Below are 27,094 nucleotides of genomic sequence, written 5' to 3'. Positions count from 1 at the left end.
CAGGAATTGATCTTCTGTGGGTGGCCAAGGACGGCAAGAATATCACTGGAGCTCCAGAGAGCAGCAGGAGGGCCCGCACCGAGCCTGCTAGGTAAGTATCTTAATACATCCCCCAAAAATAAGGCCCTGTGCCTTTTTCGGGGCAAGAAATAATATAAGACAGGGTGTTATATTTGGGAAAACACAGTACAGATAGTCCCCTACTTGCGAACATTCGATTTACGAATTTCGCAAGATGCAAACAATCTGTTCTGCACAGTATGATGTCATGCTATGGCATTACATCATACTGTGCAGGGACCGGGCAGGCTTCTATCAAGCCGGATAGAAGCCTGTCTGGTCAGATCGCGGGACACTGTGCTGTTGCTAGGCAGCCTGGGGCTTCTGAAAGGCCCTAGGGCTGTCTACGCAGAGCGCCTATCAAGCCGTGTGCTTGATGGGCACTCTGCATAGGCAACACTGGGGCCTTTCAGGAGTTCCCCGGCTGCCTAGCAACCACACAGCATCCCGCGATCTCATCGTGGGACGCTGTACGGGCCCCCTGAACGTCGGGTGCAGGCTGTTTCTTACAGCGGGCACCCGGCAGCAGCACTTCCGTTTGCCAATAAGGATCATATATTCACATGAATGAAGTTAGATGGCAAGAAGCAGGCTGATACATCCGTGCCAGAGATACTTCTTATTTTCTTTTCGCAGTCGAAATGCCAGTACACACCCTTCCCGTGGAATAGAAAGGCAATTAAATGCCAAATTATGGCCAGCTGTCTTCTTTTCCCTCCATTGTACAAAAGGTAACTGTCCCCTCCCTTTTTGTGAGCTGCTATAGAACTCTATGGTAGTTTTCTGCGTAGCGTGGACAAAGATAGAGCAGGTCCTATCTTTTCGCGGACGAAGATTTTGAGCGGCAAATACACCTTCGACGGAACAAATCTATTGAAATCAAAGGCATCACTTTGTTGCGTTATTTAGGCGAGATTTTCCAGTGCGGAAATGTCTACGCAAATACGTTCATCTGAAAACGCCCTGAAAAAGGCTTATTTGAGCCCAAACATTTTACATGTTCACATTTTGCGGATACACCGGGAGGATACCACCTGCGTGCTGTTGCTTCACTATATATCTGTCGCGGGGGGTGGTATTCACAATACGATACTGCAGAAAATAAATTAGCAATAGTTATTTTACGAACACAGAAATGCAAGTAAAATAATAGTATACAGATAGTCCCCTACTTATGAACAGGTTCTGTTCCAGGAAGCTATTCGTAAGTGCATTTATTCGTATATCTGCAGAAATGCTTGTATGGAGGGGATTGTGGGTGGATCCCGTTCCATACAACATCGGGTGAAGGCTGATTCTTACAGCCGGCACCCGGTTGCAGCGGCTCTGACAAGCCGCGCCACTCATCGGAGCTGTTAACGCTTTAAATGCCACTGTCAGAATTGACAGCGGCATTGAAAGCGTTAACAGCTCCGATGAGCAGCTCGGCATGTCGGAGCTGCTGCGGCTGGGTGTCAGCTGTAAGAAACAGTCGGTACCCGACGTTCGAGGATCCCGTACGGCCTCCCACAATAAGATCAATAGTATTAATAATGCTATGACCAAATCAGTCGTGTAGATCAAAAATATATTCTATGTTATCTAACAGGCAATTTGTCTTTAAAGGGTTAACACTCTATTCTTAACAGTGCAGTCTATTTGTGAACAAAGAATTCAGGCTAAGTTGAAAATGTCTCATTAAGCATGGGCTCACATATTGCCCTCTATATATCAGTTCAGGCCACAACCTGCAGTGCACATGACAGTAGATCATTCAATAGTAATTTCGGGACTGAGGCCCACCCCACTTACAGTTCATTGTGTGGGAATCATCGCTACCACTAGCCCAAGCTAGTCCAAGATGGGGAGAACAACTCAACCATGGTTCCCTTGGATAAATAATCACCAGGCAAGCTAGTTTAATCCTTTGTATATCAGTCCAAGTTTATCTCTATTGTATACTGTGGGCCTCTAAGAGACCTTCCATAAACCTGCTAAACGCAGAAGCTGCATTCACACCACTGCTCAGCCAATCAACAAATGTCGATGGAGAATGCTCAGTTCTGCTTGGAGTACCCATCTTTTTGCTTGATTGTGAAGCCCAGTACACCCTATGCACTGTCATACTTCCAGTCTCTTTAGAGACAGCATTAACCCCTTAAGAGTGAGTCCCTTACATATTTACTTGGATGGAAGTTGGAGGTTTGATCCTTTCCTACAGTAACATACATATCAGTCCTGTAAGTTGGGTATGGTCATCATCAGTGCTAGGCTAGTTGTGATTAGGATTTCTTAACTTGCCAACCTTGTGTGGTTTTCTCTTGCAGGGGTCTAGAGAATATACGGAGAATGATGTGCTTGCGAAAAAAACATCCAGCAAAAGAGAATTCTGTGGATGTAAACAGCTGGTCACAAAAGGGGTCAGAGGAGAATGTCAAGAATTGTTCTGATGAACAGGTGGTACAAAGTCAAGCAAATTGCAGCCAAATACAACACTTGTGCTCCAATTAGCATATTTGAATGCATAACTCATTGTTCCTTAGCAGTGATGAGTATAACTACTGACGGCCAGTTCCAGCGCCATTGCTGTCTAAGGGTTTTGTCAAATGAGTACATGCACAAATACGAAGGACCACACCGACAAATATAAAAGGGAAAGTAAACCATAGCAGCTTATGGGGAAGAGGACCCTGCCTACAAGCAGGGCGATCGTACTGACAATAACGGCTCTGCATCTCATACCTAGTCTGTGCCCAAGTGGAAAGTAGAGATGAGGACAGAACAAGACAGATGTTAAATAAACCACATAGGTACTCAACACACAGATGTCACATGCTCACCCTACACACCAAACAAGACATGGATTTAGTATTCAGCACACCTACAGATGAAAGGGATACATTCAGACTAGGCATCAACACCCCTATAGATAGGAAGCAATTCAGGCATCTGCACACCTATGGATGGAGAGGATTCAGGCATCTACACGCCCATATGGGTTTCAGACAGAGGAAAACAAACAACACCAAACATGAATTCCAATCTGGATCCAGGCAAACACCGACAGAACATAGAGTCTAGACTCGAACACCAAACAGACTACACCCATCTCACACAACATAGAGCTAGACTCACACCAAACTGGATCCAGACAGAGAGTTGCGCAGCATACATCCTCACACACACAGCTAGACAACAGAATGACCCATACCCAGGAATGGGTGTGTCCGAGTTAAATATACTCCATGGCTGATTGGCCAATCAGAAGACACACCTCCCTGTCAACCAATCAGTCCATACACCATAGAAGATGCTACAGTAAAGTGGAGAGGAAGGAGTTTTACAGCGACAGATAAAAGGCAAATAGAGAGATGAAGTTATAGCCATGTGGACCAGGAAGACATAATAATGCCACCCTGGTTCCGTTATCTGTTATGCATGGCGCACTGTAACAGGCGGACATTCAGTTTTATGGCCTGTGACTACTTGTTCTCTGTAATCAGCCTAAGCCTATGAATTAACACAAATGTCTATGCAGCAGATCTCCATCACAGCAAATGAAATGCAATGCATTAGCATATTCGTAGCAGTGCTCTTTCAGCAGACAAATCAGATACTAAGCTTCTCTCTAGAAATATTATTAGACCCAGCAGATGACAATGATTCAGATTTTATGTATGTCTGATCAACAAATGTCCCATTGTTTTAAATAAACTGTCTTTCAAGTCTGTGCCAGTTTTACAAATGTTGGCAGCATCTGAGTGGAATCCACCTGAGAATTGAGCAGTGCCGCTGTCTGGCTACAGTCACATCAGTTTTTATACTATTTCCTAAAATTGTCTTTTCAACTGAACATGAATTATAAGTAACAGCTTAGCATGTAGGTCTTCTCTCCACCTCATTTCTCTCTGCAGATACTAGCCATGATTTGCAATATTAACTTGTAGTTGGCTTGTGTATTTGTAATAATTACATAATCTGGATAAGTGAAGGTCTACTTCCCCCACCGAAACAGTACCGCTCTTATCCTTCAGCTATATCTGGTCTTGCAACTTAAGGCAACCCTCCTGGCTTGGACAAAGAAACATGGCGACACCACTTCTCTGACTATGTGATGCACACTGTGAATAAGAATGCACTGGTAGTCTAAGACCAAGGCTGGACTTAGGGGCGGGCTGTGACAATGCCCCTCCTCCCTCCTATGAGAGATCTTACCCATTTCCCCAATCCACTGAGGCTCCCTTTGCTCTTCACACTGCAGCTCTCTTCCTTGTGGCTCTAAACATCAGCCCGCTTGTGATCACAGAAGACTCCGCCCACCTCACATAGCATTGGAGGGGTGTAGAGCCATGGGGAATGGAAGTGTAGTGGCCCGGAATGTATATTCCTGGCCCCTCCATAAATGTCATACATGTCATGTCTTTTGTAGATGCACTGTGCAAAGTTGTCTAGTCATCTTGTTATGTGTATTGCACAGCTGCAGCAAATGAAAGGTTAATGTTTGCATGAGACTGGGAGATGTCTGCAAATGTATCTATTTATGTTCTGTCATGTGGTATGTGAGAGATTATAAGTATGAGTGTTGGAGAGCGGGAGTGGACTTCTTCTGGGTTTCTGAGTGAGAGTGCCAGCCACATCGGGGTACCTTCAACCCTCATGTGGTGAAGAATGGAAGAAAAAGAGAAGTTTCCTGAGTACCCCCAATGCCAGGAGCCAACAGTAAGTGAGGACAATTAAGAGAGAGATTGAGAGTGAGTGAGAAGAGACGTCCAAGACCACCATGCAGAGGTACTGTTCTGTGAGAGTGTCTGTGGAGTGACCCTACCCCTATCCTTCTCTGGAGAGTTCCCCTTCCAGGAGTGGTTCCTAGCAAATAATTGCGACTGCAGGACTGGTTTCATCCTGAGTTTCCTCCCTGATGTCTAATCTTCTGTTTACCTGCACCAGTGTATTCCTGAGTGTATCCTGATAAAGTTCCCAAGTAAAGTTTTGCCAGGCCCTGACTGTTCCCAGGACCTGAGGTACGTTACACAGTCTGTGGCTCCTTTAGTTACCGCCAACATTCTAGTGGGCAACACAATGGTGGCGTCCCCCGTGACAACCTTATTTCTGGTTCTTATGTTTATTGGCCATCCCTCTCCTAGAGGTGTACGGAAGAGGGCCAGCGCTGTTCTGGCCAAGGCTACGTGTGTCCCTCCAGGAGGGAGCCTGTTAGGTGCCACCATGACAAGTGACCTCTCTACCCTCCCAGCATCTCAACGTATGCCCTGTGTCCAGAGTCACCCTATGGGATGCTGCAGAAGAGTTGTAGTGTAAAGAGTAGAGGGAGCCTCAGTTGATTCAGGGGGTGGGCAAGAGCCGTCATAGGGTGGGGAAGTAGAGCTGAGAGGAGAGCTACATATTGGGGAATGGGGTGAAGATATTACATACTTTGGGGGGCAGGTGGTATACCAAACTATGTATGTGTTTGGGAGGAGGGCATAAATTTTACAGTGTTTAGGGAGAGATATATATATATATACTGTATAGAGAAACCATACTGTGATGGAGATTATATATATTTGAGGATATATTAGCACATATTTGAGGTATACTCGTATACAGTATATTATATTTTCGGGAATCCGAACACTTGACGTCCACGGTCCAGTTGAGTACTCCGGTTTGCAGGATTTGTTTGCAGTCTGTTACTATGAAGACACATAGGTTTGTATAGAGGCTGTATACACAAGTTACAGCACTATTTTTTAAAATTATAACAATTTGCTAAGTTGCATAATTTTCAATTTTGATGCAATGGAGATAGGGATAAGCGAGTATACTCGCTAAAGCACTACTCGCTCGAGTAATGTGCTTTAGACAAGTATCTCCCTGCTCGTCCCTGAAGATTCGGGAGCCACCGCAGCTGACAGATGAGTTGCGGCGGGGAGCAGGGGAGAGCGGGCGGGAGAGAGGGAGAGAGAGATCTCCCCTCCGTTCCTCCCCACTCCGCGGCGGCCCCCGAATCTTCAGGGACGAGCAGGGAGATACTCGTCTAAAGCACATTACTTGAATGAGTAGTGCTTCAGCGAGTATACTCGCTCATCCCTAAATGGAGAGTTTAAAAAATGGTTGCAGAGATGGGCATACCCTTTAAATATCTAAGCTGAGAATTGCAAATAGTGTAAATTGCAAATAGAGATTGCGGGTATTATTGTATCTTGACATCACCAGAAGCTAGGGTTTTGACAGGGGAACGCCCCTGTCACACACTTAGCTTCTGATTGGCAAAATTCAAGAAGGTCCTATCAGCAGCATCTGCATAGATTTTAGCCTGCCCTGGAGGGTTACGTTTAGGGATTGGTGCTCGTGTTAGGCTTACTTTATTACCTGTTAATACTTTCATGTTACAGCGGTAAGACGAAAACGAATCCCGAACCCAAAACCTGCAGCCGAGGCAAAAATGCATGCACACGGTGGCCTGGGAAGTGCACCCCGCAGCTGCTGCTGCCACCAAGAAGCTCCGCTCCTTACAATGTGCCTTCTCTTTTCCCCAGGGGCGCAGTGGGCAACAAGCTCTGCTCCTGACACTGCGCTACCGGCCTCGCTCCTCGCTCACCACCCCTCGCATGCACCCCGGCGCCGCTGCCGCCAACAAGCTACGCACCTTACACTGAGCTCCTGGCCCCCATCCCCGCTCACCACAGGTCCTGGGACAGTCCGGCGGCTGCCATCTCCTGAACGCCCAGAGCTGAAATGTCGCACAGCAGTGCTCACCACTGCCGAACGGCGGCTCTGCCCTTCATGTAGGGCCAGCGCAGATAAATGTGGACCGCCGGCTATCAGGGGGCCACGACGTACCTGACAGGCAGAGTCAGAGGGAGCACAGGGCATCAGGTTCAGCGCTGCAGGGAGCCCGGCGGCGGCTACAGGACCTGTGAGGCCGTGCACGGGGAGACAGGTGGCCAGCCAATGAGAAACAGGGGGTGTCAAACCCCTGTTAAACACACTGTATCTTGGCTCCACCACTACTTCCGGTGGCATCAAGATACAATAATACCGAGATTGTGTGTGTATGTAACCTGTCAGCATGGAGGTACAGACATCTGTGCAGGAGCTGTAAAACAAAATGCTGGGAAATTTGTAATTTACATCATCTGCAAAGTTGCTTCACTTTTATGTTACTAGGTGTATTACAGCAATCAAAGTAATTGCAAATATGGACCTTCTCTTGATGAAGTGTTTATTACTTTGTGCAAATTCAGTGTTTTGGACACGTTCGTGCTGTTGGGGATAACATTTTTGGTAAATAGCTAAAGGTTACTAGAAGTTCCCAAATGCTGTCCTCTGGGAGTTCAGTAACTTCATGAGTTATGCATCTGCGTGTTTGATGATGAGTTAATTAAGTGGTACTTGTTCATAATGTATCAGTATTGAAGACTGCAGGGATAATTAGTGAGAATATTTGCAATGTTATATGTACTAAAAACACATACCTCTAGCAGTCCCTAAGCAGCTCTGAAGTAATAACATTCATTACATAATACAATTATTAAATTAGCCATTTAAATAGATCATTGGATATGCTGTGATATGGCTATATATAAGTCCCAAGTTGATGTATCCCCCAACCTCCTACGGCCCCGTTACAACTGGAAAATAGACTTCCATTCAGGTTGGTTATTTGGCTGTTGAAGCTTTGCCTTCTGGGTTTGTTACTCACTTGCAGTCCATCCGGTCCTTGTCAAGCAGCCCTGCGCATTTAAAAACCCAGCCTTCACCTGAACAGGTGTGGCTGGAACTGGGCCCATGAGTCTCAAATTTTCTAACCCAGGGGCCGAAGAGGAATTCATTCTCTCTAAACAAGCTTGGTCTAGCTCTGTCCCTACCCGACTCCGGCCAGCCACATATCACATGTCCTGGTACTGAATCATACGACTGTGAATGCAAAGCCTGTGGCCCTCTTCAGTAATTGTTAGGGTTGTGCTGGCTGGGATCTGTTGTACCACATAGGTTTCTAGCAGCACAGCCCCACAGGTATGGAATGATTAAGCTGACTGTGTGTGGTCTTCTTCTGCTAGCCAATCACCACCGGTCTGGTTGCAGTTAAATATCCTCCCTCTGCAAGAAGAAGCTGGTTTCCCTTCACTCTAGAGTTTGTTGGTTTTGCATTCCTGTACATGTTATATGTGTTTGAACAAGGGCTAATCCAGTGTTTGTGCAGGTGGCCAGAAATTAGGTGTGGATAGCATTATTTTGTGTATATGGTGTGAACAGTGTCATGTTCTGTATGTTTGTGCAGGTGGCTAGACATCAGGAGTGAACTGTCGTGTTCAATGTGGTTGTGTGCCTGGCATGCTAACCCTAATTTGTTGCTGTGTGAATTGTGTTCTGTGTACTGGTCTGTTCTAGTTCCGTGTATTAACCCTTGAGGGATAGTCAGGACCAAGGTTCCAGCTCAGGGCCGCCTTTATTGAGGCGATCGCCTTGCTTATTAGGTAGGGCTCTGCCATTCTGCCTGCTACTTGGGGTCAGTTGTCTTGCTAGTGTAGCAACCCGCAAGACAATGAGGAGCCTTGATCGTGGCTTGCAGGCTTAAGTATTTTGGCCAATATACAAACCAATACCTCATACTTTTATAGCTATTACATTCTGCATATGTGTACAGGTATGCATGGCGAGTGTGTGTCGTAAGTCAGTTTCTGTTTATGTCCGGGTCACGTTCATGTTGGCCCAGTGTTTGTTTGCCCACACGAACGTAACAGTAAAATTGTGAGTCTATGACACTTAGTCCTGGGCTTTATTCCTAGTCGATGGTTAAAATAAAGAAGCGTAATTAAAGCTCCTGCTTCAGCAATGCAGCAGGAGCAGGTCAGGTCCTTGGCTTTTAGTCACAGCCGAGAAGTGGAAGAAGGGAGAAGCAGTTTTATCTGCTTCTGCCTGCTCTCTTGCAGGCTACATGGTGCTTAGTGAGAGCTATGTACTGAGGAGAGAAAGTAGAAGTGCAATTTCTGCAAATCGACCCGGTGATCACGCTACCACCAGGTGCCCCCTGTCAGAGCAGAGCTGTGGGGTCTTAGTAGACTCAGATCAGCTCTGTTAGTGAATACTGTCATTATTGGAAAATGTTTTCCTTTGTAACTAGGGCTCTTATGGATGCTCCGGTTACAGTGGAAAAGTGTGAAATACAAAAAAAGACAATGTCAAAGACCCCAGGGGTCTTATATAATGTTATGGGGGACATAGATGTAAAAAGAATAATAAGTTACAAAAATAAGTAAAAAAAAAAAAAAAAAGAATAAAATAAACCATTGCCATATGTGTCCTTTAATCTGAGACTATACAAATTACAAAATTACAAAAAACAGTGGAAAAAGATATAAATAGCCTTATTTGTCACGGAAGCAAAAATGCAGCAAAAATTATTTTGGTAATAGAGTAAAAAATAGGGCTGTAAAACCACCACATGGGTAAAATCCCTAAAAAGCATCTGCTGCCTATGGACCAACACACTCTGGTTCTTAAGGGGTTAAATGTTACATAGCCTGCAAAAGAGAAGACAGAAGCAGTTATAAACCACTTCTATCTTCTCCACTAGGAACTTTAAACCCACGCTGTACATTTACAATGGTGCGAGTTTAAAGCTTAGGACCAAGTGTTGTAATTTTACAGTGCTTGGCCGTAATTGGGTTATTACATACTATTTTTATATATTTTAACCCTTTCCAATCCAATTTTTATCCTGGATTTCCTAGGGGGCTTACTCTTTTTCTGCCGTTATACAATGGCGCTATATGTTGGGTAAAGGCAGTACTGCCTAAGGTGACACATTGGATAGGCTTCGACAGCAAAGAGGCTGGCAATATACAGTAAGAGAACCCCGACGGACGTCTTTCAACATCGGAGCTGTACAGCCTTAAATCATAATGTCTTCAGAGGTCAGACAGTGGATTGGAAAGGGTTAATGCTAGTGTTAGGGTCACTACTAGAGATGAGCGAGCATACTCGCTAAGGGCAATTACTCGAGCGAGCATTGCCCTTAGCGAGTACCTGCCTGCTCGGAAGAACAGATTCGGCTGCCGGCGCAGGGGAGCGGTGAGTTGCGGGAGAGAGCAGGAGGGAGCGGGGGGGGGAGAGAGGGAGAGAGAGATCTCCCCTCCGTTCCTTCCCGCTCTCCCCCACCACTCCCCGCCCCCCACTGGCACCCAAATCTTTTCTTCTGAGCGGGCAGGTACTCGCTAAGGGCTATGCTCGCTCGAGTAATTGCCCTTAGCGAGTATGCTCGCTCATCTCTAGTCACTACATTTCTACCAACTCCAATGTCCTGGTTTGTTTTGCATATTAGTGGAGGCTCCAGCTTTCAGATCTCCATTGATGTGACCAGTACCTGATTGGTATGCTAGGAGAATGTAGGCATGGACTGTTCGTGACTCCATTCATCCAGTATTCAATGGCACAAGTCATATATTGTTATGCAATATCAGTTTGCTCTTACAAAATAAAGCCCAACTTTGGGGTGCACAATGCTACATTTTTAACAGGGCCTCCCACCTACCATGTGCCATTCTTTTTTATACTCGTGTCATCTTATGTAGCAGAGGGGCCTTTCGGTATTACGTTTTACCTCTGCATCCCCTATAAATATAGCCCTGGGTGCATTCCTCAGATCTATCAGTATTATCCTCTCATTCCCACTGGTTGGCTAATTAACATACAGTTAGAGTAATATTCTGGGCTATTTGAACTGATTACCCTTTCTTTTGATAGGTCATCAGTAGTTGATGTATAGGGACCCACTGCTTAGTCATTACAGTGGACCGGATGTCATCATTAGTCCCAACAGGAAGTGAGAGTGCAGGCTTCACTCTCATTGAAATCAATGGGTGCAAATCTCTTAAGCTTCCTTCTTCTCTAATGGTTAAGACATCATATCCTTTCCTGACTAAGGCCACCTGCACATGACGGGTTGGACTCCACATGCGGGATCCCACAGCAGAATCCCACCCAGTACCCGGCCAGTGACCCCCGTGTTCCTGTCCGAATTCTTCTTTTCAGTACTGCGGATGTGCTGGCCGGCGCGCCAGCATACATACGCAGTACAGATAATGCCGCACCATTGCTAGGTGATGACACAGATCCCATGACCTTTCCGCAATGATGATTGCGGAAGGGCCGCAGGACAACAGCTTCTATTGACTTAAATGGAAGCCGTCCATGCGGAATCCGCACAGTAATGCAGCATGCTATGATTTCTCCTCCGTGAGGGGAAAAACGCAAATCGATATTCGCTCGTGTAGAGCGAATTTTGCCATAGCATACTATGGGCGGTATTTGCTGCGGAATCTGGAGGCGGACGCCCGCTCTGGGTTCAGCAATGCAACTCTGCCCATGTGCAGGCAGCCTATAAGAGAAGGGGGAGAAGCTTGGCACTCCCATTGATTTTAATGGGAGTCAAGCCTGCACTCCCACTTCCTGTTGTGACCACTGATAAGGATCAGCTGATGGACAGGGTTTCTGAGAGGATGACCTCCATCCATTAACTAGTTCAAAGGTTCCTTTAACATAAGTACACACCATTAGTATATACATAGAAATGCATTCATATGTAAATGTTGTCTTCAGCAGAGTAGCCTTAAAGGCCCATTTAGACACAATGATTATCCCTCAAAAGATGTCTTTTGAGCGATAATCGTTGTATCATTTACAGCGCAAGATAATCGCTCAAACGTTGAGCCATCACCTTGCGCTCTGAGCGGGAGCTGCAGAAGACAAGCGGGGTGGCCCCGCTTGTCTTCTGCATCTAGCTGTTCTCTGCTCGGAGTGCCCGGCTGGTATACAGCTGTGCGTTCTGAGCCGGGGGTGAAGAACACAGCTGGACCGCTGTGTTCTTCATACCCAGCCTGTTATCAGGGAGCTGGATTCAGCTGAAACAATAGTATCAGCTGTAGCCTGCTGTGAATCCCTGATAAGGCTCATCTTTGTCTTGCAGCATGCTGAAAGACAGCGATGAGCGACGTCTTACTGAAAACTGCACAGTGTCAGTGCAGTTACACACGATTATCGCTCAAAAGACGGCTTTGAGCGAATTTTTAGCGATAATCATTGTGTCTAAATGGGCCTATAAGGACCATGCTATCTACACTTATAAAGAAATTATGTAGGGGGGGGGGGATTTAAATCTTAGGCTCTTCAAATCCAGGTAAAACTGTGGTTTGATCATGATCACATTAAGACTTTCTTGCGAAAAAAAAGTCGAAAGGGACCTTGCTGCCCTCTCTATGTATTGTCACACCACGTCAGATTTTTTTTACAATGTCACAAGGTCACTTGCCTGTTTATTCCCATGCAGAAATACGTTACAGTAAAGTCGCAGATTTACCATAGAGAATTTGGCCTTAGTGTATATTTCCTTCTTTTCGTTTTCTGGATGTTAAATTTGCTCAGTGTTAATGTATTGACAGCGATAATCATAACTATCTTTCCATATTGTCTGCAATAACCATTATCTTCTAACAGAAGTGAGATAGATACAGGCAGAAGTAGCCTTTAAGAACCCACAAGTAATATTCAGTGATAGATTACATTGTCCTCTGCCAACATTATCACTGACTTGTCAAGTAAGTCTGTATTATTCCCACTTAAATTGTAATATATGAAAGCATCGTTTTGGCAAGAAGCTTTGGTTAAATTTGTATAATGCGATTCTTTGTCTTGGAGTGCGGTGCATGTAGAGAAGGATGTATCATACATTTTCTTATAAGGCCGGAACAAATATTTGCAAATAGAATGTATAATAGAACAATATATTAAAGCATAATCATCACAGAAATGCAAGGTTACATCAGAAAGAAGAGAGACATCATAGGTACAACATACAAAGTAGAACTGAAACAGCACCACTGCTGTCTATAGGTTGTGTCTGGTATTGCAAGCTCAGATCGCTTTTGAGAATAAGTTGTCAGGTGTGTGTAAATGAGGAAAAACCCTATTTCTAACTATTATATATTGCATTTAAAGACAGTCTTCCCCTCTACAGTCTGCATCTCTAATTTTCAGTTAGATGCTGTAGTGTCTGTGCATGTCTGTGACAATTTCTTCTAGTCCTCCTTCCCCCTCCCCTCTTTTGTCCATAGACTTCTGTGGCCTGTATGACTTATTATCACCCTCCCACTCTTCTTGTTTTCCATATTGCTATCTCTATTTCTGCTGACAGACCTCACATCACAACAGGTATTGGACAGCACAACAAATTAGAAAGAAGGGAAACCCCTAGTGGCCAGCACCTTAGAGAGATTTCTAAGCACAAAAATGCAATTTTATGTAAGTAAACTGATTTGTATTTTTGTTAGTTAGTACATTGGATATCAGATAAGCAACATTTGTCTCAAAGTGGGGTGGCTACTTAAATAGGGGTGAGTTGCAATACCAGGCATTGGGGAAATGTAGCACCATTTTGAAAAAAAAGATTGGGCGACTCCTTTAAAAAGATAATGGCCCTTGTGGAAAAACACTACCAAATATTAATTTGCCTGGTTGTTGGCCAATGTAAAAGCGCCAATGATCAGCCAATGATCATCCTGACGATTGGCTCCTTTATGCAAACATAAAAATGCTTGCTGGTTGGCGCCATATTGTAGAATAAAACCACAAAAAATGCACTTTTTACAGTATATTTTAATATTATGTTAACATTTGACTGCAGTGTTCTTTAAAAAAAAGAAGACCAGGAAAAATGCAGCAAAAAAGTGTTTTTTTTAAAATAACTTTTTGTCTAAACCCTCTTTGAAAGGAAATTCCCATTGTTGTTAGAATCTGTCACAGTATTCTGATTGGAGACAGTCAGACATCTGCATAAGCAAACAGCTGTATTGTTCTTGGCGCTTACTGCTAGTGTCCCCACTGTGAATTGACAGCGGGACACAGACAGAGAGAATCTTATCAGCATAGCCTGCTGTGATAACAGCCTGCTCCGCTGATAACAGTTGATCGCTCACTTCTAGCAGACTAGAAGTGAGCGATCATCGACTCGTGCACGAAAACTGCACGATGTTCATGCATTTAGACAGAACTGTTATCGCTTAAAAGATTCTTTTGACTGAATTTTAAGCGATAATCGTGGTGTCTAAATGGGCCTTAAAGCGACCTTCCAACTTTGGGATAAAATTCTGCCCTGGGAGAGCGGTATATTACCTGCAGTTGTTCTTCACTACTGTCTACCTATCCCTATCTGCCAGAACTGGGCACCATTTTCGACTGTTCAAGATGGCCACAGCACTCTTTTGACTACCTAATGCACAAGTGGACTGTTCTTTGAATGGCAGTGCTGATTATATGATCAGCTCTGGCCAGTTGGAGAGTCAGTATAGTGCATAGTAAAATAAGGCTGCTTCCACAAGGGCCACTTTATTGCGGAATTTTGTTGTGATGCGACAGTGCAAAACGCATGTATGTAGAGCTCATGCTTTCCTATGGGTTCTTCCACACAAGCAATGTTTTGTAGCCTGTGACATTGTGAGACTACAAAATCGCAGTGTGCTTTATATAACTGCAATTTGTGATTTCTTTTTTTTGTAGCCCATGTTTCTCTATGGAGCATTCTAGAGATGAGCGAGCATGCTCGCTAAGGGCAATTACTCGAGCAAGTATTGTCCTTAGCGAGTACCTGCCCGCTCGGAAGAAAATATTCGGGTGCCGGCGGGGTGAGCGGTGAGTTGCGGGAGTGAGCAGGGGGGTGCGGGGGTGGGGGGAGAGAGATCTCCCCTCAATTCCCCCCCCCCCGCTCTCCCCCACTGCTCCCCGCCCCCCTCCCCACCCGAATCTTTTCTTCCGAGCGGGCAGGTACTCGCTAAGGACAATGCTCGCCCGAGTGATTGCCCTTAGCGAGTATGCTGGCTCATCTCTAGAGCCTTCCTTTTTGTTAAATTGCATGAAAACACAGTTTTCGTGCGGTGCGATGCAGCTTTTACAGTAGGGAATCCTACTGTAAAAGCCCTAAACTAAGTCCTAGCTGCATCAAAAAAACAAAAACAACAAAACTACATCACCTAGGAAGCTGTCATCTCTGGCGCGGGCCTCCTCTTCACCTCCGGCACTTATCTTTAGTCTTCTGACTTCATCTTTTCTATCTTTAGTCTTCTGTAAGCCCTTCCTGGATTGGAGGATCAAAATCTCTGCCTCCAGGAAGGGCTGGCTGTGATTGGTTCTTGAGTGCCGTGGCTCAGCCAATCAGAGCCACATGTTTTAGTTCAGCATTGCATTATATATACTGTGTTTAACGTAATGTGCATAAAATATGTAATTAATTACGTAATAATCATATTATTCTTTATTACTTGAATTGGAAAAAAAATCTGTAGTCTTTATAACAAAGCAAACTTAAAATATGCAAATTCTTATTATTCTGCAGCTATATGCAACATTATGATGTCATACTAGCATCATAGGACTTCATTTGTATCCAGTTGTGCACAAGTTTTCTTTAATGTCCTTTTTTTCTGTTTTAAAGAAATGTTCTTGGCAAGAATACTTATTATCTAAATGCATCATATGCAGCTGCAACAGTGAATTCTAGCAGAAGAGTTGCTGCTCGTTTAGTTCCCATATGAACCCAGTAAAGTGTGAAGGATATTCAAGCTCTGGTGTTTATTAGAATAGACAAGTAATGTTAAACATTCTTCTATAAAAAAAAAGACTAAAGTACAGCCATTGTCAAAAAAATGAAGTACCTAGAAGGAGTTGTCGGAATTGAATGAAACTTTCTATGTGTGATTGTAACATTGATATAAGTGATTACAATATGCGAGCATAAGGAGAATAGATTGCTGAAAATGGAACACTTCAAGGGAGGCTCTAGTACCCTGTTGTACCGCCTCTAGCTTGAATACGAGATGTGATACGGGGGGGGGGCATGGAGGCTCTAGTACCCTGTTGTACCGCCTCTAGCTTGGATACAAGATGTGATACAGGCAGGCATGGAGGCTCTTCTACCCTGTTGTACCTCCTTTAGCTTGGATACAAGATGTGATACAGGCAGGCATGGAGGCTCTAGTACCCTGTTGTACCACCTCTAGCTTGGATACAAGATGTGATACAGGCAGGCATGGAGGCTCTAGTACCCTGTTGTACCACCTCTAGCTTGGATACAAGATGTGATACAGGTGGGCATGGAGGCTCTAGTACCCTGTTGTACTGCCTCTAGCTAAGATACAAGATGTGATAAGGGTGGGCATGGAGGCTCTAGTACCCTGTTGTATAGCCTCTAGCTTGGATACAAGATGTGATACAGGTGGGCATGGAGACTCTAGTATCCTGTTGTACCTCCTCTAGCTTAGATACAAGATGTGATACGGGAAGGTATGGAGGCTCTAGTACCCTGTTGTACTGCCTCTAGCTTGAATACAAGATGTGATACAGGCAGGCATAGAGGCTCTAGTACCCTGTTGTATTGCCTCTAGCTTTGATACAAGATGTGATACAGGTGGGCATGGAGACTCTAGTATCCTGTTGTACCTCCTCTAGCTTAGATACAAGATGTGATACGGGAAGGTATGGAGACTCTAGTACCCTGTTGTACTGCCTCTAGCTTGGATACAAGATGTGATACAGGTGGGCATGAAGGCTCTAGTACCCTGTTGTACCGCCTCTAGCTTGGATTCAAGATGTGATACTGATGGGCATGGAGGCATACAAGTTCCATATGTTATCCTGCTGTATATCTGCCCACATTTCCTATAACTGAGACTCTAGATTGTGCAAACTCATAGGCTGTCTAGGTTGGCATTCTAGAGGGTCACATACATGTTGTATTCTGACGGGCCATGGAAGTGTGGCAATGTTGTGGACACATACCTGTAATACCCTTGTTGTGTGCAGCAAATATTATCCTGCTGGTGAATGGCTTTTGTAAGCCCTGCCGTGAGAGACAACACAAGTTGATGCAGGATGTCCTGAACATATTGGTGAGCTGTCATTGTCCTTCATATCACTACTAAGGATAACCAACTGTCCTATGGGATGGCCCCCCCGACCATCACACCAGGAATGGGGGCAGTGTAGTGCTCCTTTGGTGGAGAGTCACATCCTGTGAAGAGGGACTGTTGATACGGTAGTTGATGGAAGTTGTAATAAGATTGCCCATGACTAGAGATGCATAATTGTGGAGGGGAGCAGGACCTGATGTAAGAACCAATATAGACCTATCTAACACAGAAAATGGGGAAGAGAAGAGACTCCAAATCCCACAACGAGCAGTGAGTGTGACATGTGGTTGACCTTGTTTATGGAGGATCAGAGGAGATTTCACTAGCCTTGCAAGAAGCATTTGGAAGCCCAGCAGAAGTTTGGCAAAACCGTATCCCTAGTAGTAGCATACATATAAAAGAGTGCAGCAATATTACATATTATAGTCACTGATTACTTCAGAAGGGTCGTTGAAGCAGGGATTTATTCTGATTGCAAGATTTGTAGTTGAAGAATTTTTTATCCCTAAAACAAGGAAAATTGGCTTCCTCTGAAACAACATTGCAGGATAATGGGCTGAAGTTGTTGCACATGTCTCATTTTTGAGCTTTACATACTATGTTAATATTCAAATGAGTTTCTATAACAAAGTAAAAATGAGCTCCCCATTATGTTACCAAGACTTGCCACCCAGAACCAAATGGGTCTGAGCCTCATATCTGTTTTGCCTTCCGTGCCTTTTCCATATTTATTGTACCAACTCCTTGCTCCCTTTTTTGAGAACAATAAAGTACTGTACCTCTGTAGAGCAGCTATTTGCCACTTAATAACTAAAGAGATGAGGCCAACCAAGTTTTGGCCCCTCTCTCTAATAGCCCCATGGGCTGCCTCTGGTATATATGCTCTTGTTTCCTGCCAGAAACACTAAAATTCTGTTTTTGACTGTAGTTCCGAGCCATTTTGTTGAAGGTTCCTTACCCCATAACACTGGAACAGGTGATCCTTTAGGTCTATCACATGAAATTGACATTGATAGATGTCTACAATCTGTCAGATCAGTGGATGTGAATCCACTGTGCGTGACACTGGATTAGGGCCATATGCAGAGGTGACACCTGAGGAACCATCCTTCAACCCTTAACTCCCGTCAGTAGGGATGCGGGCTTTGCTGCAAGTTCCCCAGCTCGTTACTCTGGAAGTGTTCCCGGAATGTGGCAGCTGATACTACTGTACACTAAGGTGTACTGAGACAATGCAGGTCAGGGCAGGCAGCAGACAGAAGCATAGTCACTATAAAAAGCCGAGGTCAGGAATGGAGAATACACCGACTCACTGCACAGTCCACTCACTGTGGACTCACTGCACAGTGAGGAGAAGACTGAATGGAGCAGTGATTGAGCATGAACAGTGCTGCTCCATTCATCTTCAATGGGATTGCTGGAGTTTGTATTGAGCTCTTATCTTTCCTTCACCCTGCCCGTGCTCTGTTTGCTCGCTGCACTCAATGTATATAAAGAATATCACATACTGATTGCCGCCAATCACACATCTCTGAAAGTGAGTTGTGGCGCTGGAGCTGCAGAACTCCAGGACAGGTGAGTATATGTCCCTTTATTATATTTTATTATTGCCAGCATTTTTTTTATTATCTCAGAAAACCTCTTTAAATGGAGATGAACTGTAAAAACTTTCATGAATATCGAACAATGGTAGTGCTGTTTAGCACAACTTTTTTTCTACAGCTGCAGCAAAGTTTAACTTGACCTTTAATGCTTTAAGACAACTTTTTGTGCCGCAGTTTATTTTCCCTATTAATTGCTTTACAATAGCTTTAGTTGTCTTGACAAACTTTTGACATGTCAGAGAGACCAAAGTTTTGATCAATGGGACTACTGCTACTGAGACCTCCGCTGATCACTAGAACGAAGGGGCTTCTGCGTTCACCTGAATGCTGTTCCACTTCATCTGTCTTTGCTACTTTTCGGCTCTTCCTGGCAGCTGAAATTGACCATATAGGTATCTATAGAAGCCTTCTATAGATGGCCAGCATATAGTTCTTTAGAAGCTTTCTATAAACCTCTAAATGTGTCTGACTTCAGCTGCCAGGAGGATCTGAAAAGCAGCAAAGTCAGCTGAAGAAACACAGCATTCAGGTGAGTGCTGAAGCCCCCTCGTTCTAGTAATTAGTGGGAGTCTCAGCAGTGGGACCCCCACTGATCAATACTTTTCATATGTTTCTCTGACGTGTCAAAGGTTTGTGGAAAGTGCAGTTACTCTTTAAGATAACAGAAGCTAATAATAGCTTTTCAACGGCTTAATATAGAGCTTGTCACCAAAAGTCACAGTTGTGCTAAACTTTGCTACATTGGATAACTCCTTTAAGCCCTTAACAACCGCCAATACGCCTTTTGATGGCCTACATCGGTGGTCTCTGTATGAAGAGAGAGATCGCAGGGTGATTTCTCTCCATACAACATGGGTCTGGCTGTTTCTTACAGGACTATCATAGCTGTTAACCCAATTCTGTCAGCAGCATTTAAATCCCCCAAACGATGTTCAGGGGTTCTGTGCTTCCCCCCACGATGAGATTGCATAGAGCCATGCCAGTTTCATGGCAGCTGAGGGTCTTCTGAAGGGCCCCAGGGCTGTCTTGGCAGACTGCCTATCTAGCCATCCCTGTGGAGTGGTTTGATAGACTGCCTGCCCGATAGCAGTATGATGTAATGCTGTGGCATTACATTACACTGCAGGAGCGATCAAAGCATTGGATGTTGTTTTACTAATTATTGAAAAAAAAAAGGTATAAAAGTCTAAGAAAAAAACCTTTTGCCATATTTATAATAAAAGAATCTAAATAACAAAACAAAAATAGATATTTGGTATCGCTGCATCCGTAAAAGTCTGTTGTATCAAATTAATGCATTATTTACCCCACATGATGAACGCCATTAGAAAAAAAAAAAGAATGCCTTTTTTGGTCACCCTGTCTCCAAGAAAAAAATGCAATCAAAAAGTTGCATGTATTCCAAAATGGTACCAAAGCAAACTGCAGGATGTTCTGCAAAACATGAGCCCTCGCACAACTATGTCAACGGAAAAATAAAAAAGTTATTGTGAGCAGGAGAAGGCGGCGGAAAACTTAAAAAAATAAAACATCTTAAAAAAAAAAAAGTAGTGCAGCAAAAAAAAACAACATATGTTTGGTATTATAGTAATCGTTCTGACCCATAGAATAAAGTTATTAGGTCATTTTTGTTGCAGTGAGTGCGCCGTAGAAACAAGACACCACGAAAGATGGTGGAATTTATTTTTTTCCCCCTGTTTCTCTCCAGTTAGAATTCTTATTCAGTACATTATATGGTACATTAAATAGCACCATTGAAAAATACAACTCGTCCCGCAAAAAAACAAGCCCTCATACAGCTGTGTTGATGGATAAATAAAGGAGTTACCATTTTTTTAAAGGGGGGGGGGGGGGGCGGAGGAGAAAAGGAAAATGATTAAATGAAAAAAGCTCTGTCACTAAGGGGTTAAAAATGTGCACTCAAATAGGGGCACTACCAAAGATTTGAAGTTCTAGAAACTTTCATTAACTTTAACTTTTAAGGAAACTTATAATGACTCTTTTTTTCTAGTCGGCTGCTCCCATTGTTCTCTTTTGGCAGAGGACTACAGATAAGAAGATAGGTCTTTTGTGAATACATGTATATGAATGAACAGGCCTTTTGCTCTCTGTGCTTCTATAAGGTGCTTATGGTCGATGGAGGTATTTTCTTGCTTTGAGTAACAGAATTAAAAATCTCTTTGTTGGAAATCTTTTTACTAAGCAAAAACCTGGAAGAAAAATCACCTTCATTCTTTTTACCGTGCCTTAATAAGAGATGAATGGCTAAAGGAAACTAAGAGAGACAAAGAGAGTAGTGATATAGAAAATAGAGCGGAATTATTATGATGAATTAACCGCACAGGCAGCACAGCCTTTCTTATCTCAGATTGGAGGCAAGAAAATGAAGTAGCACTTCAAGAAAATAAAAAGTAAGAAAACATTTTCAAAGAAAAAATATAAGTATAGTTGAAAACCCAGCTGTGCCTTCATGGCTAGAAACTCAGCTCAGCTCTCAAGGTAGAAAACAGCAGAAGCAAGTCCCGGAGCTCCAAACCGCCGCAAACACAAGAAAAATATGTATAAAAAGTTTTTATTCCATAGGGGAGACAATTAAAAAGAGTTTCCACCACATTTCACTGATGAAGAGGCCAATCGAGCCACGAAACACGTTCTAATTGTCTCCACTGCAATAAAAGTTTGCATATTTACATTTCAATTTGATGCGTTTGTTAGTTTAGAGCTCTAGGACTTGCGTTTGCTGCATGTGGCTAGCAGTTGGCTTGTGGACCGTGCGGATGGAGTGGGTTGCACCACTCAGTAATGCGTGGTACAACTTAGCAATGTGAGTAGTTTACACCAAGGCTAACCAAATAATTCCTACACATCAGCCCTTGTTTCTCTTTCTATGTTACAAGGTGGAAAGTAGCCAGATGGGTAACTTGTAGCTCTTGAACTCTATTGAAAAATCTACATTAGAGACCCATCTGCCAAATGACTTTCATACTATAGGTATTTTCATATGTGGCAGAAGGACCTATGAGCCCCCTCAGGCATAGAGGCCCAGGTGCAATTACTACAGATGTAGAATTTTAACTTGACTCTGAACGCGTTAAGAAAAAGTTATGTGCCACAATTTATTTGTCCTTTCAATAGCTTTTCAATTGAATAATTAAAGGGGTTGTCCTGCGCCGAAACAGGTTTTTTTTTTTTCAACAGCCGGGGGGGCTGTTCGGCGCGAGACAAACCCGATGCAGGGACTTAAAAAAAAAACCGCACAGCGCTTACCTGAATCCCCACGCTCCAGTGACTTCTTACTTACCGGTTGAAGATGGCCGCCGGGATCTTCTCCCTCGGTGGACCGCAGGGCTTCTGTGCGGTCCATTGCCGATTCCAGCCTCCTGATTGGCTGGAATCGGCACGTGACGGGGCGGAGCTACAAGGAGCCGCTCTCCGGCACGAGCGGCCCCATTCAGAAAAGAAGAAGACCCGGACTGCGCAAGCGCATCTAATTTGGCGATTAGACGCTGAAAATTAGACGGCACCATGGAGACGAGGACGCTAGCAACGGAACAGGTAAGTGAATAACTTTTGATAACTTCTGTATGGCTCATAATTAATGCACAATGTACATTACAAAGTGCATTAATATGGCCATACAGAAGTGTATAGACCCACTTGCTTTCGCGGGACAACCCCTTTAAGATAACTCGCCACAGACAGTTATTACAGTCAAGGGAAATTTTTCTGCATATGTACCTCTACAGCCCCTTATCATATTATACTGTATAGATGATGTTTCTCTACTGAATTTGAAGATGCCAATAAGTATCGATGTGTGAACTTTTGCAAAGTTCGATTTGGTCGTTTTGTTGAACTTTTGTAAAAAAGTTCGGTTTTGTCTGAAATAGTTCGAACCAAGCTGGAAGTTCATCAAAACCCCTAAAACTTGTGTATAACAGTGTCTAGGAGCCAGAAAAGCCCTGTATAAGAGCGTTGTACAGGTGTTTTATGGCTCTTAGATTCTGTTATACACCAGTGTTCAGGACTAGTGTTGAGTCAACTGAACCAGTAGAACTCTGTTTCAGGTTGAGGTTGGCTAAAAGCTTGGCTTGGCATTGTGTTAAATAGAGATGAGCGACCGTACTCGTTTTGAGTAATTACTCGATCGAGCACCGCGATTTTCGAGTACTTCAGTACTCAGGTGAAAAGATTCGGGGGGCGCCGGGGGGTAGGGGAGGCGTGGCGGCACGAGGGGTAGCAGCGGGGAACAGGGGGGAGCCCTCTCTCTCTCCCTCCCCCCCCCCCACTCCCCGCTGCAACCCCCCAATCACCCACGGCGCCCCCCAAATCTTTTCGCCCGAGTACGGAAGTACTCGAAAATCGCGGTACTCGGGCGAAAAAGGGGCGCGGCCAAGTACGCTCACTCATCTCTAGTGTTAAACCAAACTTTTAGCAAACTTTGACCCAAAACAGGTTTCTGCTGGTTCAGTTCGCTTAACACTACTAATAAGCATGCTACACTAAGAAGCTCAAATCTCATAAGTTGGTTATACACTCTCTCTATACATTAGAAAACTGCCCAGTGTCAATCAAATTTGATGTCACCCATTATTAGTGAGGAGTAAGGGCCACCCACTTGACACATTCACAGTGCTAGGAGCAAGATTCAAGAACAGCCCATGCAGGGAATGAGTATTAATGAAATAAACAGATCATTGGAGTCAGTAGAGGCATGGCTATAATGTTATGCAGCCACTTCACTGATATGGAAATATGACAAGTCATTTTTTAAAAGGATTGTCCCAAAATTCAAAGTTATTCCAAATCTACAGGATAGGGGAAAATTGTCTTATTGATAGAAGTCTAATCACTAGGACTCCACTGATCACAGGAACCTGGATACTGTGTCTCCTAGTGTGAATGGAGCATGCATGCCAATGCTTCAGTCACCTCTATGGAATTGCCAAAATAACTAAACGCTTATGAGGGTACAGTTCAGTGCATTCAAGTACAAGGAATAGAACAACTAGAGTTTTGGATGGTGACTTCTTTCCTACTGTATTTGCTTGGGTTAAACTTGCCCTCCTGTTGGGGCACCACTCCTCGGAGAGAACTAGAGCTGAAAACAATCACTACTCTGTAGCAGAGACTTTCTTTACTGTTTCTGTTCACAACATTCAAGCTTATTGTATTACGGTATCCTACCCACCAGTACACCAGCCCGGGTTGCCCTAGAACTTACCTGCATGCCCCTGTCCCTGCCTACTTGCCTCCACTCCTGGCTAACCCTAGGCGGGCAACTGGGCGGCGGTCCTTACTCTCACTAGGGACCGAGAGGGGACACTGGCAAACCAAGATGTAACAAGGTAGAATACCGACAGGATGGGCAGGTGATACAACCAACAGGAAAATACAAGCAGACCAAGGCAAATGGGAGAACCTGGCAGATATGACAGAACAAGCTGACAACGCTGGAGACCAACAGAGACAGGATGCTAGGACGCTGAAGGAAACCAAGTAACTGGCAGTGAATGCAGCTCACTGCCAGCCTTAAAAACATAAACCTCTGCCCAGGGGCGGAGAGAGGGAGACAATCACTCACACAGCACCAATTTAAAAGCTGCTAATGTATGGTGCTCACTACAAGTGAGCACGTGCATGGCACTGCCCAGACCCACGAATGCGTGCCCTGCGCCGCGCACCAACAGCACCACGCCGACCAGCCACTCTCCGGGCAGCCAGACAACAAGCTGGGGGACGCGCCCCGACCGCGGACCCCTGTGCCCCACGGCCCCGGGAAGAGCCACAGCCGCCGCACAGTAACATATTGAAGATGAGAATTGCTTGTTGTTGTTTTAATGAAGGTTTGATTGCAAATATCCGGACCACTTTTTGATTTGGACATAGGGGCCCGTGCTTGGGCTCATAGTCCTTTACTTCCCCAGGGAAGCTCAAGTAGGACCTCATCCATTGCCAGATCACCACTGCTGTCTCCCACATTCCAGGTAGACCTGTCTCTTAGAGCTAGTTCTCCCCAAGCCTATCCATTATCGGACCTTATGGCCCCGTTACATGATATCTGTATACCGGACAATGGCTTATATACTTCTGTACTTCAAAAATCTGAGAAAGTATGCACTAAAACCAGACAGAAATACTTTATCTATAAAGGAGGTTTATGAAACGTTTTAGCCTACATAAGTAGCTTGATGGAAGAGATTTGGAAGTAATGAAAAGTCTTAGATTAACGAAAGTTTCCAGCGCTTTTATGAGAAATGGCAAGCTTCTTTGTTCAATACATCCATATTTAATACAGCTAATCATTGTAATATTAACAATTATTCTAAGTACAGAAAAATGTCCTCAAGCATTTCAAACTTGACATTTTTCTACTGTTAATTGTCACATTCTTCTGAGAGTTAATTTCAGGCACATAAAACACTTACTCTCAGTCTATAGACTTCCCCAGTCTATAAAAGATGAGAGTTGTCTAGAGTCATCCAGATCACCCAGCAGATGAAGTCACTTTATTATAAATTGAATGCTTTCTTTATATGGGAAGTGCAAAAGGTTTTTTTCGTTTTATTGTGTTTTATATGTAGATTTTCTTAGCACAAAAATATGAAATATTCATAGTACAGAATGAAATGTGAGAAGCCTATTACAATGGCTTTTAGATCAAAACAAATGCCGAATAATTTATACATTCAATCTTCCAGTAATTACATAATATCATTAGGACTTAAAAGTGAAAATCCACCCTTAAATACTGTTTAGTACTTTAGTTTTGTGCTGATGAATGTCATAATATATGTTTATAGCATTTGGAGCTCAGTTTTTTCTGATGTTGAATTGCAAATTCTTTGCATATACAGAAAGGTAAATTATACCATTCTGACACCGTGCAAACACCACTAGGGCTACTGGAGGAGAAATGTGGTATTACATGATGCTATAACAATGCTGGTTGGACACTAGATGGCAGGGGGCGTAAGTCCCACTATAGCAGCAATAGTGGCTGCTATGGGGCTCATGTCTCAGGCTGGGCTAGGAGTCTAGGCCCCCCTAAGGCCTCATGTCCACAGGGTTAAATTCCGCAGCGTTTTTCCCGCACGCGGATCCGCGCCCCGTAGGGATGCATTGGACACCCGCAGGTAGTTAAATACCTGCGGATGTCATTTTTCCCGTCAGGCGCAGATCCGCATGCGGGAAAAAATCCGGACATGCTCCATTTTAGTGCTGGTCTCCCGCGGGGACGGCTCCCGCAGGCTTCTATTGAAGCCTATGGAAGCCGTCCGGATCTGCGGGAGACCCGTACCAGAATTAAAACTCACCTGCTCTGGACGATGCGGTTCTTCCCTTCTTCGTGGCCAGATCTTCCTTCTTCGGCCCGGCGGATGTGCCCGGCGCATGTGCGCGGCACACTGCCGGTGTGCCGAGCACATCCGCCGGGCCGAAGCAAGAAGATCCGGCTGCGAAGAAGGGAAGAACCACATCGTCCGGAGCAGGTGAGTTTATTCTTCTTTTTAGGCCTCATGTCCGCGGGGCAGGATGGACCCGCTACGGATTGTGCAAGAAGAGTCCGGGGCGGGCCTGATTTTCCCAGTGGACATGAGGCCTAAAACTGTGAGTGCTACAGATAGTGCAAGAAATTGAAATGCTGTAAAATAAAAAACAATGGTATACTTAACTTTGTCGCTAATGACACTCTGTTGTGCACTGCTCTCTCCCTTGCCTCACAGCAGCCGGTCACATATCCAGCCTCGATGGATAGATTGATTTATGTCATTTGGCAAGACAGTATGTTGTTGCATAAACTTTTGTGTATGGCAGTAAGTTGTTCATGATTCATCGGAGGGCACATTTTTTTCCATGGGGCCCTGCTGTTTCTAATTATGCTTTTGCTAGATTGCAGAATTTTACTTTACTTAAGGCACAGCAGTCTCCTTTCCTGGATACTAATAGTTTTTCCGAGTACTAAGATACTCTCATGACTTACAGTAGACCCAAATAACGTTTCAAATATACGAAGCAAGCATCAACAAGACACACAAACTGAAATCTAGGAACTTACCAAAAGATGACAGGAAGAAGGATGATGATATCTTATTATGGAGCAGTTGGTTGATTAGAAACAGAAATAACAACCTGAGAGTACCAAACCCTAGCTCTAGCTCTCATTAAGTTTCTTTTTATCTTATCTCTGACACTGACCCTAACACCAGACACCACTGTCCCTGAGTATCACTTAAGTGGCAAACCCCATCTAAAACATTATCCCTAAAAAAAGAAATGCTTGGATTCAGAGACAAGAAATCCAAGCAAAGTAAGTTGATTTATGGGCAAGGCTGGGCATATAGGTAAGGCTCAGACAAAATCCCAAGGTAGCAGGGAGTCGGCTAAACATATCCACAGGAACAAGACTATACTGACAAGAATCATCTAGACTAAAGTAAGATAATGGAAAAAATCAAACAATGCTGGATTTAAACCAACATAGCAAAATGCTAT

The sequence above is a fragment of the Eleutherodactylus coqui genome, chromosome 11 (assembly GCF_035609145.1).
Source record: "Eleutherodactylus coqui strain aEleCoq1 chromosome 11, aEleCoq1.hap1, whole genome shotgun sequence".
Taxonomy (NCBI): Eukaryota; Metazoa; Chordata; class Amphibia; order Anura; family Eleutherodactylidae; genus Eleutherodactylus; species Eleutherodactylus coqui.
This window is presented reverse-complemented; position numbering follows the sequence as displayed.